The sequence below is a fragment of the Peromyscus californicus genome, unplaced genomic scaffold (assembly GCF_007827085.1).
Source record: "Peromyscus californicus insignis strain IS unplaced genomic scaffold, ASM782708v3 Scaffold_7__1_contigs__length_154581171, whole genome shotgun sequence".
NCBI lineage: Eukaryota > Metazoa > Chordata > Mammalia > Rodentia > Cricetidae > Peromyscus > Peromyscus californicus.
The window spans coordinates 135,918,751-135,932,716 of record NW_026294595.1 but is presented as its reverse complement, the minus strand read 5'-3'; the positions used below and the strand labels follow the sequence as shown (position 1 = coordinate 135,932,716).

At 43.8% G+C, this 13,966-nt stretch overlaps 1 long non-coding RNA gene across 1 annotated transcript in view; it reads right to left on the bottom strand.

Moving 5' to 3' along the window:
- The window catches only part of LOC128101710 (uncharacterized), a 103,798-nt gene extending 90,558 nt beyond the window's left edge, over positions 1–13,240 (bottom strand). The window contains exon 1 of the long non-coding RNA XR_008215170.1: positions 13,091–13,240. This is a non-coding gene — a long non-coding RNA (uncharacterized LOC128101710). The remainder of the gene's footprint in view (positions 1–13,090) is intronic.
- Between the last annotated feature and the right edge of the window lie 726 nt (positions 13,241–13,966).

The window sequence follows — 13,966 nt, the reverse complement described above, 5'->3', positions numbered from 1 at the left end:
GGAGGTGATTAGGCCATGTGGGGAAGCCAGTGACTAATGTACTTACTGAACAGTCTTTTCCACCATGTAAATAACAGCAATAAGATACACTTAATAGCCAGAAATCAGACTTTTAAAATCAACACCAAATCTACACTGATTTTAGACATCCTCACTCCAACCATGAAATATTTCTCTTATGTACAAACTACCTATTCTATAGAATTTTGTTAGAGCAACCCATAAAGAAGGCAATCCAGTATCATGGCCTTGGCATCAAAAGGGGAATGAACTATTGATACAGATAATGCAGGTGAATCTCTAGGGTTTTATGCTCAATGAAAAACTCCAATCTAAAAATATATGCTATGCGATTCCATTTAGATAGCACTATTAAAATGATACAATCTATTAATAGAGAACAGAGAACAGGTGCCTGGGCTTAAGGAGGGAGTGAGGGCAGGTGAGGAGTGGATGCAGTTATATGAAGATGGTAGGTCTTTGTGGTGGAAACAGCTTCTATGTCAATTGGATGGATATCAGAGTCCTGACTGTAGCACACTGTGAGGTGTTTTCATGGGTAAAGGAGGACACTGGTTCCTTTTACTAGCCAAAATCCACGTACATAAGTCTATAATTACCTCAAAATTAAAATTATAATTTAAAAAGTGAACTGAAAGACTATGGTAGAAATAATTTTGTGTCAGTTCCAAGCTGAGACCTAAAGACCCTTTTGGGTCTCTATTCTATCCCTACCTAGACATCACATGAACAAGCCTGGGCTAGATGCACAGCGAGTGAGTTCCATGAGAAGCAACCATCCCAAGTGATGTCCTTAAAGGACCAGCGTGACTGGGACAGCATGGTGGTCAACTGTAAAAACATGACTGAGCCCAGCAGAGACCAGGGCAAACAGCCGACAGACCTTGCAAACTTAGGTTGGGAGGTAACACATTTACATATCTCAAAACCAATTCACTGGTTGTTATGTATAACTGAATTGAACATCTAATGAGCACCTGCAAAAATAATTTAAGCCCAAAACAGAGAGATGGCATATGACCCTTGATCCCACTGGTAGGTACACTGTAGGCTCACTTCATGAGGGAGACAGGGTTGGCCCTGTGTGCAGGCCTGGATCTTTGATAAACACAGCATCTCAGCACTCATCGGCAGCCACCAATGCTGACCCCAGCACAGAGGACTGTCAAAATACCCCATTCTACCCTTAAAGAGCTTCACAGAAGAGCTGCCCAGATACTTGACCTCCATTTCAAGGCCACATGGTCCTTATCAAGAGCTGAACATATGTAGAGAAGTGTCTGAAGGCTTCAACATCATCCATTCCTCCAGGCCTCTAAGCACTGTCCTTGACTCAAGCCACTCCATCCAGGAATGAAGGGAGCACACTGTTTGGACTTCAGGGACCTGCCTCTAATAAATTGCACTTTGACATTCGGTCACTTCCCTATCCCATAAGACTTTTTAAAAAATTCCATGGAACCAACCCTGTCCCAACTCTATGATGGGGCATAGGACTTATCTACAATGAGAATCTATAGGCGACTTCTCTCTGTTTTTCTGATCAGGAAGAAGGTAGCCACCCTAAACAGCCACTTTGCTTCCTTCTTGGCCACAAGAATGCTGTTACTTACTTGACCTGTCTAACTAGTTCAGTTCAAAACTGAGGCAGGAGAGAAGGAAGAGGGAAATTATCAGGACCTGAGAAGAAAAAGAAGGAAGTCCTCATCCCAAAGTCTGATTGAAACTTTTTTCCAGCTGAGAATAAATAATTCCAGCACAATTAACATTTACAGTGAAGGTTGCTGACATAGAGACATTTATGTCTTTTATACACAACAGTTAAATAATAGTGTTAAAATAGCCATAACCCAGGTGTAAGGACTGAGTGCACATGGTCGGGTAGGGCCTCACCCCTCTCCTGGATATTTTCTCTCACAAGCAATACTATTGGCTTTGCTTAGAATGAAGGTATTCTAACTTCCTCCATCCCTAAGATGCAGACACCACACCAGATATAATCCTGTAGGGTGCACCCTGGGAACTGTCTTGTGATCTCGTTAAATTCCTTAGCAACCCCTGAAGTATTTTACTACAGAAATCAACAAAATCCCACACATGGCTATTGTAAACATGATTCATGAGTCAAGTCTTCTGAGAAACCTACCCCTAAGTTCTCACCATCTTCCTTCCTTCCCAAGTATCTCTCTCTTAACTTCAATGCTTATAGTCTATATTTTTAAACATCTTTCAATAAGCTAAAGTTCTGTGTCATATTAGCTCATGTGGACATTCTTTCCTGGAGCAAAGCCCAGAGTCTGGCTTGACTTAGAGATCTCTGCAAACAGAACCCCACAGACTGCTACAGACAATGATATGGAGCCATGATTCCACTCAACTCTCAATACAGGCATCATCAGACTCCAAGCCCAGCTTATCTCGCAGATCACCTCATTGCCTGTCTTCATCTCAAAGCTGATGGCCTGGAAGAGGACATTTTCAAACGCAGCAGCAATATGAAGGCCATAAGTCTCATAAGTTACATAGGAGTGAATCTACAGATTTAGCCATGTTTGCCTGATGAGTTAACCAACATGTCACCTGGATCATAAGGAGGGGAAACATGGAAATCCCCCTGTGGCGATGCTTGGATATATCAACTACCTCATATAAACTCAGAAACAGCAAGTCACCTAAACATGACTTTAGTCCTGAAGACACAATCTTTCCTCCAGACCAGGGCTAGAAGATTCAGCTGCAGCCTGTTTTTGTAAATAAAGTCTTACTGGAACACAGCCTACTCGTTAGTATGCTATTGTCTATGCCTGCTTTCACATACAACAACAGAATTAAGTAGCAACGGCAGAGTCTATATGTTCCCTAAAATCTTTATTGTGTATTTCTTTGAAGAAAAAAAAATAGTGGTCTTCTGTCTGGAAGGAGCATTACCTGGCTCACCTATGCAGCAGGACAGGGCTTCTTGGAAATGCACATTTCCAGGCTCTAGACTCAGACTTAGCATGTCAGACTCTACTGGGCTGGAGGTTTGAACTTGCAATTTACCCCTCCGACAGTATACTCCCAATGTTCAGTGAAGTTCGTGAATACTAGCCCAATTGGTAGGAGTTAGAGTCTCCTGCCCATAGTCTTGGATCTGATGGACACCAGGCTCCCTTGTTCCTTAGTTGTGATAACACTGAGGCATACTCCATAGTGGCTCCCAGCAGAGTTGACCCCACTGGCCTTACGCACAGTAATAATGTGCTTAATCATACTCCCCTTCACTGCCTGTCTCCCTGTCCCTGTGTCACTGTCCTGGGATTGGTTCCTAAATTAACCACTTGCCTTTGAAGTCTTATCCCAAGGGCTGCTTCTGGGATTGTCATTAACCATAAGAGGACAAAAGCCACAGATACTGAGATAATGATCAATGCACTTTCTATTTTTTTAATGCTAAATTATTAAATTTTCATGTTTCTATTGGGGATTAGGTTCTATGCCATGCTCAAAACAGGAAGGAGACTGAGAGGAGGGTGCATTACAATATTAATCAGGAATGGCCCCCACCTAGAAAGAGCTAACAATTAGTTGGGGGAAGGAGGGCTGGCCTCTAATAATACAAGGAGCTAGAGATAGGAATGGTATGGGCTGATGGATGTAGCTAGACAGCTTTGGGTCTCCAGGTTCAGTACCTGAATTTATAGTCAGGGCAGGGACTACCCCAACATTCACCAAGCTGAGGGCAGCAAAATCTATGGAGTACTTTTCATAGGCCATTATCAATGTATTTACCTTCACAGCAACTGTTTTAGTTAGGGTTTCTATTGCTGTGAAGAGACACCACGACCACAGCAACTACTATAAAGGAAAGCATTTAGTTGGGGTTGACTTACAGTTCAGAGGTGTAGTCCATTATTGTCATGGTAGGAAGCATGGTAACATGCAGGCAGATGTGGTGCTAAAGAGGTAGCTGAGAGTTCTACATCTGGATCCCCAGGAAGCAGGAAGAAACAGTGAGTCACTGGGACAGCTTGAGCTTCTGAAACCTCAAAGCCTGCCCCCTGTAGCACACTTCCTTCAACAAGGCCACACCTCCAATAATGCCACTCCCTATGAGTCAATGGGACCATTTTGATTCAAACCACCACAGCAGCCCTAGAAGCTAAGTGAGAATAGAGTCCTTCTCATTCATTCTGTTTTTCAGATAAGTGGACAGGGCCACAGAAACTTACAGGTTTGTACAAGTCAGAAAAAAAAAAAAAAAAAAAAAAAAAAAAAAAAAAAAAAAAAAAACTCACTCAGAGACCTCAGCCCCTTCTTCTTCTGCTCTCTGTCACCAAGGGCTTATTTGGAGACTGAAGTTAGCCAAGACTCTTTTCTGCTAGAAGTTTACTTGGCCAAGCTAACCTGATAATTTCTTCTATAGAACATGGATGGCTCCCTGGTCCTGGGCAGCTCTGGAGTTCAGTGAAACAGAATGTCTCCCAAAGAATAGGGTCCCCAAGGGCTCAGTCTTAGCCCAGTCGGGACTGAGTACCCAGTTTCCACCTCAGGAAGTAGAATTTCCCGAACACATCTCCAAAGCCTGCATTCTCAAACTGCTTACCCACTCTACTCCCAGACTGTCGTGGCCCTACTACTACCCAATGGGCACATCTTCACCCCCAAGAGAGTCAACGGAAGAACAGAATTTTGGTTTCCATAGCAACACAGCCAGGTTCATGGGGCAGTAAGATCTGTCTTTGCAGACAGCTCAGTAGAACCGTCAGTGGCCAAATCAATTTCAAGTCAGCCTGTGAGGTTAATTTTCCTCCAGGTTTGTCTGCAAAGAAGCCCTCAGTGTGGAAGGAAGGTGAGCTCACAGCCCAATCCACACTACGAATCCAGGACCAAATTCAATGATCTTTCTTTGCCCAACTCAAGCCTGAGGGCGTCAGCCTGGGTATACAGCCTATGGTTTAATAAGTAGTTCTTTAATCTATGAATACATTATAAACTGCAGGCGAGGGAAGATGAAAACTTCCACCAACAGAGGCTAGGGCTTTTCCACATCCTCTCTCATCCTCAACCCCTGGGTTAAAGGGAAATCACCCTGGGAAGCACCAGCAGAGTGAGCTGGCAGGCTGTCAGAGGCCATTGGCCTCTGGTCAACTCCTAGTTTGGAGGGAGTTTTGGAAGCTTCCTTGAGACTTGTCAGCAGAGCTCACTCCTACACCAATAAGATTTTGTCCCAGCTTAGCCTGGTCATCCCAGTTGCTCAGGAGGCTGAAAAGGAAGGTGACCAGCTTGCGCAACTAAGTGAGATCCTGTCCAGAAATGAAAAGTGAAAAGAGTGGTGGGTGTGGCACAAGGGGAGAGCACTTGTCCTGCATGCCTGAGACCCGAGGTCAACCACCAGGATGGCAATTTAAAAATAATGATCTACCAAATGACCCAGCTATTCCACTCCTATGCACTTAATCAAAGGACCCCAATCAACATAGCACAAAGATACCTGTACACTAATGTTACTGAGGGCAACACTATTCACAATAGTGTTGAGACCAGCCTAGGGGTCCAACAACAGAGGCCTAGAAAAGGAAGTCTGCCATATTTACATAATCGAACTTTTTCATCCATAATGAAGGAAATTAAGGCACTTGCATGAAAATGGATGTGACTGGGGAATCGTCGTTTTAAAGTAAGTCTCAGAAAGGTAAATATTATATGTTCTCTCTCACATATGGTTACCAGATTTTATACTGATACATAAAATTATATGTGTGCATATGACAAGAAAGTTGAAATTAACTCTAGGGGGCAAAGAAAACTAATGGGTGCAGGCAAGGGGAGGGTATAAGGGTATGTGTGGAACATGTCCTACATACATTGTACACTTGTATGAAAACTTAAAAATACATTTTTAAAAAGGAAAACAACAAGAGAAAAAAATCTCTCATAATGCAAGAAAAAAAGACAAAAAAGGCTCATAGGACATTGCCTTCCCCAAGCCTTCTCACACATACTGAAAGATTCCCTTCCTACTGAACTGGGGTGCCAGAGAGAGAAAGCCTTAACTGCCTGTGGTCTCCTGTGCTGACCCCGGGGAAGCTGTTAGCTCTCCAGGTAGATTTGTGATGTCTGAGACTATGCTGCTCAGAGAGGAAGTGGCCCTACTGTGTTAAAGATGGAAGAGTAGTGAGGACACTGGCTGCTGCCATTTAATTGAATCCTTAGAAGCAATGTGCTGAAGACGGTATGCATATTCTCTTATTTGATCTTTAAAACAGTCCTGTGAAGTAGGAGTTCCTTTTCCCCACAGATAAAAAAAATTAAAAAATTAAAAATAAAATAAAAAGGAAGTTCAAAAAAGGGAAGGAACTCACAGCATCTCAGAGCTGACTTGACGACCCATACATCTACAAAGCCATTGTAGCCAATGGAGACCCATGTATCTACAAAGCCACTGTAGCCAATGCAGACCCGTGCATCTGTAAAGCCATTGTAGCCAATACAGACACTGGAAGAGAAAGGGAAACAGCAATCACAAAGGCACCAGCCCATGCCTGCCTTCCCAGTGGAGGGAATTGTTTAAATGGCCTCCCTGGTAGAAGGAGACACAGACAGGAAAATGTTCCATGTTTTCAGTGACAACTCAAGCTACCCTGAAATTTCCGCTCATTTAATTTTTCCAATCTGAAGAGAAATACAAGCAGAAGCACCCAGGGCGGAGAGGAAGAGCAACATGCTACAATGTTTATCTGTCGATTTTTAGAAAAGACTTTATTCATTTTATTAGTCTGACTATTTCGCCTGAATATATACACGTGTAACACACGCACGCCTGGTGCCCTTGGAAGTCAGAAGGCACTGAATCCCCATTGTGGATGAGTGTGAGCCACCACATGGCTGCTGGGAATCAAGCTGCCTGTGTAACTTCCCAGAGGAAAAAAAAACATGAGGAGGAATCCAGGACCTGGGTGTGGGAGGGAACCTCTACACAAAGAGAGCTGGGAGCCTGCAAAAGAAATGGTCTGTCTGTCTGTAAGCTGAAGCTCTGAATTTATCTTGTCTTCCTAGGCCATCAGACTTCTTCACGGTTATGCATGAACATGTGAGTGTGTTCTAGGAATGGACCATAAATGGAAAAGGTGTGTACAGCTTTTAGAAAGTTCTGTGAAAACTTCCTGCCTGTGTCTCCCATGTTCTTTTCTTCTGCTAGCTAGCTGAGAAAGGGAAGGTGGAGCCCGTAAAGCTCACATTAAAGCAGTGCTGGGTCTGCCTCATGGATGGACAGAAGGACGAAGCCAGTCCATGGAATTTACCATCTGCCCCTGGCTGTCACATGAGCAACAGAGCCTGGAGTCAGGGTGGCACTCATGTAGCCTGCAGAGCCATGGAGAAATTGGGGTCATCATGCCTGTGGAGTTGTATGAAGGAAAGAAACACGGCCCCTGAAGTTGAAAAGTGGTGGAGGGGTTAGACAAGGGAGTGGCCTACAGAGCAGGAGGTAGGCTGTTTGCGGAGGAATTGAGAAAATGGGTGGCGAGATGAAGAATAACAGAGCATGGCTTCTCCTTCTCAGAGAAGGGTGATGTGAACAGGGAAAAAAGTGAGGCTAGGAGTTATATTGGAGTTGGTGTTAACATATGAAATACACAGTGGTGAATTATAGTCAGAACTTGGTCATGAAGAAATATCTAACAGGGACTAGGGAGATAGCTCAGCCAGTAAGGACGCAAGTTTGATGCCTAGAACCCACATTAAGAAAAATAAAAATGAAAAAGGGCGTGTTGGCACATGATTGTTATACTAGTACTGGGAAAGGCAGCAGATCAGGCAGATCCCCGGGGCTCACTGACCAGCCAGCCTAGCCTACTTGGCAAGTTCCAGGCCAGTAAAAGACCCTGCCTCAAAAAAGTAAGGTGGACAACATCTGAGGAAGAACAGCTGAAGCTGTCCCACACACACACACACACACACACACACACACACACACACACACACACACACACACAGTACATCTCCAAAAATGTGAATACACAACACATGCACATACACATATAAATATCAGACAAGCCAGGCATGGCAGCTAATACCTGTAATCTCATTACTCAGCAGACTGAGGCAGGAGGATTGTTCAAGTCCAGCGTGGGTTCCAGAGTGAGACCCTGTCTTGAAAAACAATTTTTTTTTTTAATAAAAAAGAAAGATCCATCAAAGCCAAGCAGAGACACAGAAAATACCTGGCCTGCACTCCTCTGAAATTCCAAAGTCATGAAAGACACGAGAAAAGGTGGGAACTGATCCAGATGGAAGAGAAATGAGAGCTGAGAATTAAAATGCGAAGCATGCTTCTTTCTGCACAGACTCTGGCCAGAAAAACAAGGGTTCCTGTAAAGACGTTCACTGAAGTAACTGGCATCATCTGAGTGAGTGTATGCTGAGCAGGATTAGAGGGAATGGTAATGTATTCATTTTATAGTTGCACTGAGGCGAAAGTGTATCTCCTAGAAAACACACACTAACCTACTTAGGGGCTGGTGGCCATGATATCTGCAACTCATTCTCAGATGTCTCAAGAAAAGTATACACCAAAAGAGGGAAGAACAGAGAGAGGAGAATCAAAGTGTAAAGAAGGTAAAATGTTCACACCTGGGGCTGGGGGATGGCTCAGTTGGTAAAGTGTTTACTGTGCAAGCATAAGGCCCTGAGTTCAACTCCCAGAACTCACATAAAAACTGGGTTGGTAGTGAATGGGTTTCAGGGTTTGTTTGGTTTTTTTCTTATTTATTTGTTTTGGGGTTTTAGGGGATTGTTCTTTGTTTTTACCTCTCAGCCGCAGTTTTCCCTCCCTCCTCTCCTCCCATCCCCTCCTCTCACTCACCCCACCCACCCACTCCTCCTCTGTTTCTATTCAGAAATGGGTAGTGAATGTTTTTAATCCCAGCACTGGAGAGGCGGAAACAGATCCCTAGGGCTTGCTGGTTGGCCAGTCTAGCCTACTGAGTGAGTGCCAGGCCTTGGCAAGTGAGAGGTCCAGTCTCAAAAAAAAATAAAAAATAAAAAACTTTTTAAAAATGGACAGCTCCTGAGGAAAAACACTAACACTAAAGGTCAAACTCTGGTTTCTACATACACATGAACAAGGCAAGCATATACTCATCCATATGTACTCACACACACACACACACACACACACACACACACACACACACACACACACAGGGGGGAGAGAAAGAGGAAGAGGGGGTAAATAAGTATCCCAAAACCCCATCTGTGAGCTTCACATCTGTATATGCTCACTCTGTTCACTCAGCTCAATGGACAGGAAATATATCTGACTGGAGTAATTAACTATCGAGGTAAAATGAGCCAAGGAGAGAATAGAAGAAAACAAATAAACAACAAAGACAACAGGAAGAGAAATACAAGAGCTGGGTAACTGTTCCGGGAAAGATATGGTAATGGAGTAAGAGGCACAGGAAAGGTTGAAATTGTGTTACTGTTCAGCAACATGGATGAAACTGGAAGACATTTTGCTAAGTATAGCCCAGAAGGACAAACACAACATGTTCGCATCTCAGAAGATAGTAGACCAGTGATCACTGTTAGCTAAGAAGCAGAGGGGGAGCAGGAATGGGGGAAGACGGGGAAACGGGGGCTTAAATGTAGTTTGATGGGAGGAATAAGCGTTGACACTCTCCAGCATCGTAGGTAGAGTGGAGTTTACAGCAACCTGTTAAGTATTTTGTAGGGAGCTAGAAGAAAGGAGTCTGAAGGCCCCAGACACAATGAAATGATAAGGAGATGGAAATTCTAATTACCCTAATTTGGTCATTACACATTGTATGCATGTACTGAATAAATATGTAGATTGTTCCTCATAAATATGTATAATTATATGTCAACTTGAAAGAAAAATTAAATTGGAAGACAAAACAGGAATAATAAAAGTAGGAGGGTTTTTGTTGCTGCTGTTGTTGTTGTTGTTGTTAATGAGCAGGAGAGACCTTCACTAGATATGTTCCTGCTCCTGGATTCCTCAACCTCTAGAACTAAATAAACCTGTATTGGTTATAAATTACCCAGTTTGCAGTACTCTGTTATAGCAACTGAAAGCAAAGTAAGATACAAGGTCTGTCAATGTTTTTCCCCATGGAGTTAAGCTCCAGGCACCCACTGTGCAAGCTGAACTAATAACTCATCCCTTGCTTCCTGCTTCTCTCTCTCTTTGAATCATTTTCCTCTTCATCTGCTGGTCTTCCTAGCACCTCCCAATAAACTGTTTGCCCTCTAACCCTCCGCCCAAGAACTTGCTTGTGCCTTTGAGGTGGGACTTCACACTCAGACAGATGGGTAGTGAGCAAACAACTTCCCTCCAGTATTATGCACACCATTCGTGTGTATATACACACACACACACACTCAGACCCAGAGGAGGGTCTTCTGTGCTCCCACCCACATAAGCCAATATTTCTCTGTCCCAGTATCTAAGGGGTCCCAGCTCTGCGGACTCCAAAGGGGCTCAAATGTGCAGCCTCACTATTTATTTCACAGGATGCAGAATCCACTTTTGTTTTATCTCTTTCCAGACAGTTGCTTTGTTTTAATGGACTGCTCTTCCGCCTGTGCATAATTCTTCCCTCAATTAAATTCTCTTCTCGGCTCAGCATAACACACACTGTGCTGTCAGCTCACAACTTTTACATCCTTCCTCGTCCTGTTTATGCAAAGGTTTAATTAACTGTGAATTGCTATGGAGGCAGCAGGGACAAGTCCACCCCCAGGTGGCTGTGTGGCACAGTCCTGAGGGGAAGGTAGAAGCAGGGTGCTGTGAGGAAAAACCAGAAGTTGAGATGAGATCATAAAGGTCTTAAACTTCTCATGACGACTTCTGTTCGTTCCCTCAGTATGTATTTATTAAGTCATGCTTCTGTGCTTGCCATCATTCTAAGTGTAGGAGGAGTGAGAGGCACAAGCCTTGCCCTCACAGGACTTACCATCTACCACAGGAGGCTATCTCAAATCCCATCTCAAAGGAATCACAAGTGAGACAGGAACTTGGGAGGAGTGGCTTGGCTGGACCTCTCTGGCTCAGGATGTCTTATAGGATTCCAGTTCAATCAGGGCTATCTGGAGCTGTAGGATCGGCTGGAGTGATGGAGCCACTTCATTTCTCCTTCTTTTCTCTGTGTAGCTTTGGAGCCTGTCCTGGAACTCTCTCTGTAGACTACACTGGCCTCAAACTCACAGAGATCCTCCTGCCTCTGCCTCCCAAGTGCTGGGATTAAAGGCATATGCCACCACTACCTGGCTTGGTGGAGCCACCTCTAAGGTGGCTCATTCACCATTCATGTAGCTGGTGAGTCCATGCTGGCTATTCATAGGAGACACATTTAATGTGAGCTTTTCTTTTAGGTGAGTGCCTTCCCCACATGGCAACTGGCATCCCCTGGAGTAACACTGTTTTACCTTTTCATTGCTACAATAAATCTCTGAGATAATCAACATACATTTATTTAGGCACATTTTTGGAAATTTCAGTCTATAGTTGGTTGACCTCATTGCTTTGCAGCTTCTGGTAGGGAGACAGGGTCCTGGACATAGTTGCTATGGTTGAACATTAAGCCCATGGGTTTGAACACTTGGTCCCCAGCTGGTGGCCCTAATTTGGAAGGTTTAGAGTGGTTCTCAACCTGTGTCATGACCCCTTTGGGGTCCCATATCAGATATCCTATATATCAGATATTTACCTTATACTTCGTAACAGTAGCAAAATTATAGTTATGAAGTAGCAATGAAAATAGTTTTATGGTTGGAGGTCACCACAACTGGAGGAACTGTATTAAAGGGTCGAAGAACTAGGAAGGTTGAGAATCACTGGTTTAGAATCTTCAGGGCATAGAAACCAAATGGAGGACGTGAGTCCCTGGCGGGATGGACCTTCAAATTAATAGCTTTGTCCCATCTCTGTGTCTGTTCTTCACTATCCCAGCCAGTGTGCTTCACCCAGGTGTAGGCCAGCTCTTGCCAGGCCATTGTCATGATGCCTTCCCTGTCATAATTGACTGTATCACCTCCAACCGTGATGTAAAACAGACCGGCCCTCCTATCATTTGCTTCTTGTCAACACAATGACAAGAAAGAACTAATACAGGACAGTGCAAACTGCTCACCTTACACCAGGAAGTGAAACAGGGGTGGGGGTGGGGCTAAGGTCCACTTCAATGATGTGCCTCCGGTAACCTAAAGACCTCACACTAGGCCCCACATCATAGCGTCCATCACCTTTCAATAGGGCCAAGCTGGAGACCAAGCTTTAACACATGGGCCTATGGGAGACAATTAAACTCTAATCTACGACAAGTTCCCTTTATGACCTAGCCTTAGGAGTCATATATTCTTATCAGTATTAGTCAACACAGGAGGAGATTACACAGTGGTGTGACTACTAGTAGACCAAAATATCATGGAGATGATTATGGAAGCTGTCTACCACTAAAAAAAGTAAACAAATGAGGCTACCCACTGTGATCAATGCTGTTATCAAAACAGAGATGATGGTAGTGACTGACAGGAAATAGGCTGCATAGTCAAGTTAATCAAGGAAGATTTCTTTTTAACTGAAGCCAACTTAGTTCTCTAGCCCTTTGGATGCTCAGCATCTTTATCTGTAATAGGGAAGCAATCATCACTCTTAGCCCATGGACTAGTTGAGGCTCAGAGGGAATGAGAAGTATAAAACTTCAATTTGTTATCTTGTTTTCTGCATTTGAGGAAACCACACATCTTTGCCTCTGAAGAACCAGTGCTTTAACCAGGACAAATGGGTAGGTAGCCCCAGGACTGCCAGCTTCTAGAAAAGTCCTAAAGCCATGTTGGCAGAGATCGAAGCTACTGGACCCAATGGATCTACACATCCAGAGAAAACAATCTTAATGGTTCTTCAACTTCCAGCCAAGAAAACACACTTGATTGAAAAGTAGTTGTCAGGGTGAAGCACTGACAGTGGCAGGTTTGCTCCACCTATGCCCCGGAAGGAGAAGGCATCTTTCACAGAATTTCAGCCCAGCTGGTGTGGACAGAGGAAGAGAATTTTGGAACTCACAATTCTGAGTAGGAAGGAGAAAGTTTGCCGCCAGGCTTTGTCATGCTGACCAGTCCTCTCTCCTAGGCAGGAAATGAGGCAGAATCAACTTCTGGATCTCCATTGCCTTCATTTTACCAACTGCTGCATTCCTTGGACGTCTGAATCATCTTCAACAAAAGAGAGCACTTTGACTATCCACAAAGGTAAAAAGTAAATAAATAAATAAAAGATACAAAATATTTGAGAAAGACATAAAAATGAGCAGCGATTACAGGACTGAAGGAAACAAAAACTGATCACTCTTGTGAAGAAAATGGAAATCATCTCAACAGTCTATTCAAACATTCATCCTCTGAGTGGGATAATAGGGTACATGCAAGTAAACCCAGCACTCTGGAGGCTGAGGCAGGAGAATTGTGAATTTAAGGTCAGTCCAACCTTAGCAAAACCCTGTCTCAACAGAAAGACGGGCTGGAGAGATGGCTCAGTGAGCAAGGTGTTTGAGAGGCCCTGACTCCTCAGACAAAGGGGTGACCCTCTCCCCCTCTCCCCCTCTCTTTCTCTCTCTCACACACACATGGTTTACTCTTGATCTCTCATGGCTCTCTTCCCTACTCCTCTCTCTTTTTCCTTTTCCACTTTGTAGTAAAACTTCAATGAACAGTTCGGCTCTTGGGCTGGAGTTTTGGTTAAGAGCTCTTGTTACTCCTGCAGAGGACCTGGGTTCAATTTCCAGAACCCATACAGTGGCTCACAACCCCCTGTAACTTCAGACACATACATGGTGCTCACACAAACATGCAGCAAAACACCCATACATACAAGGTAATAAAATAAATGAACTTTTTTTTTCAAGTTCTTTTGGTGAGTTCTGTAAATCATTCTAGCAAATAT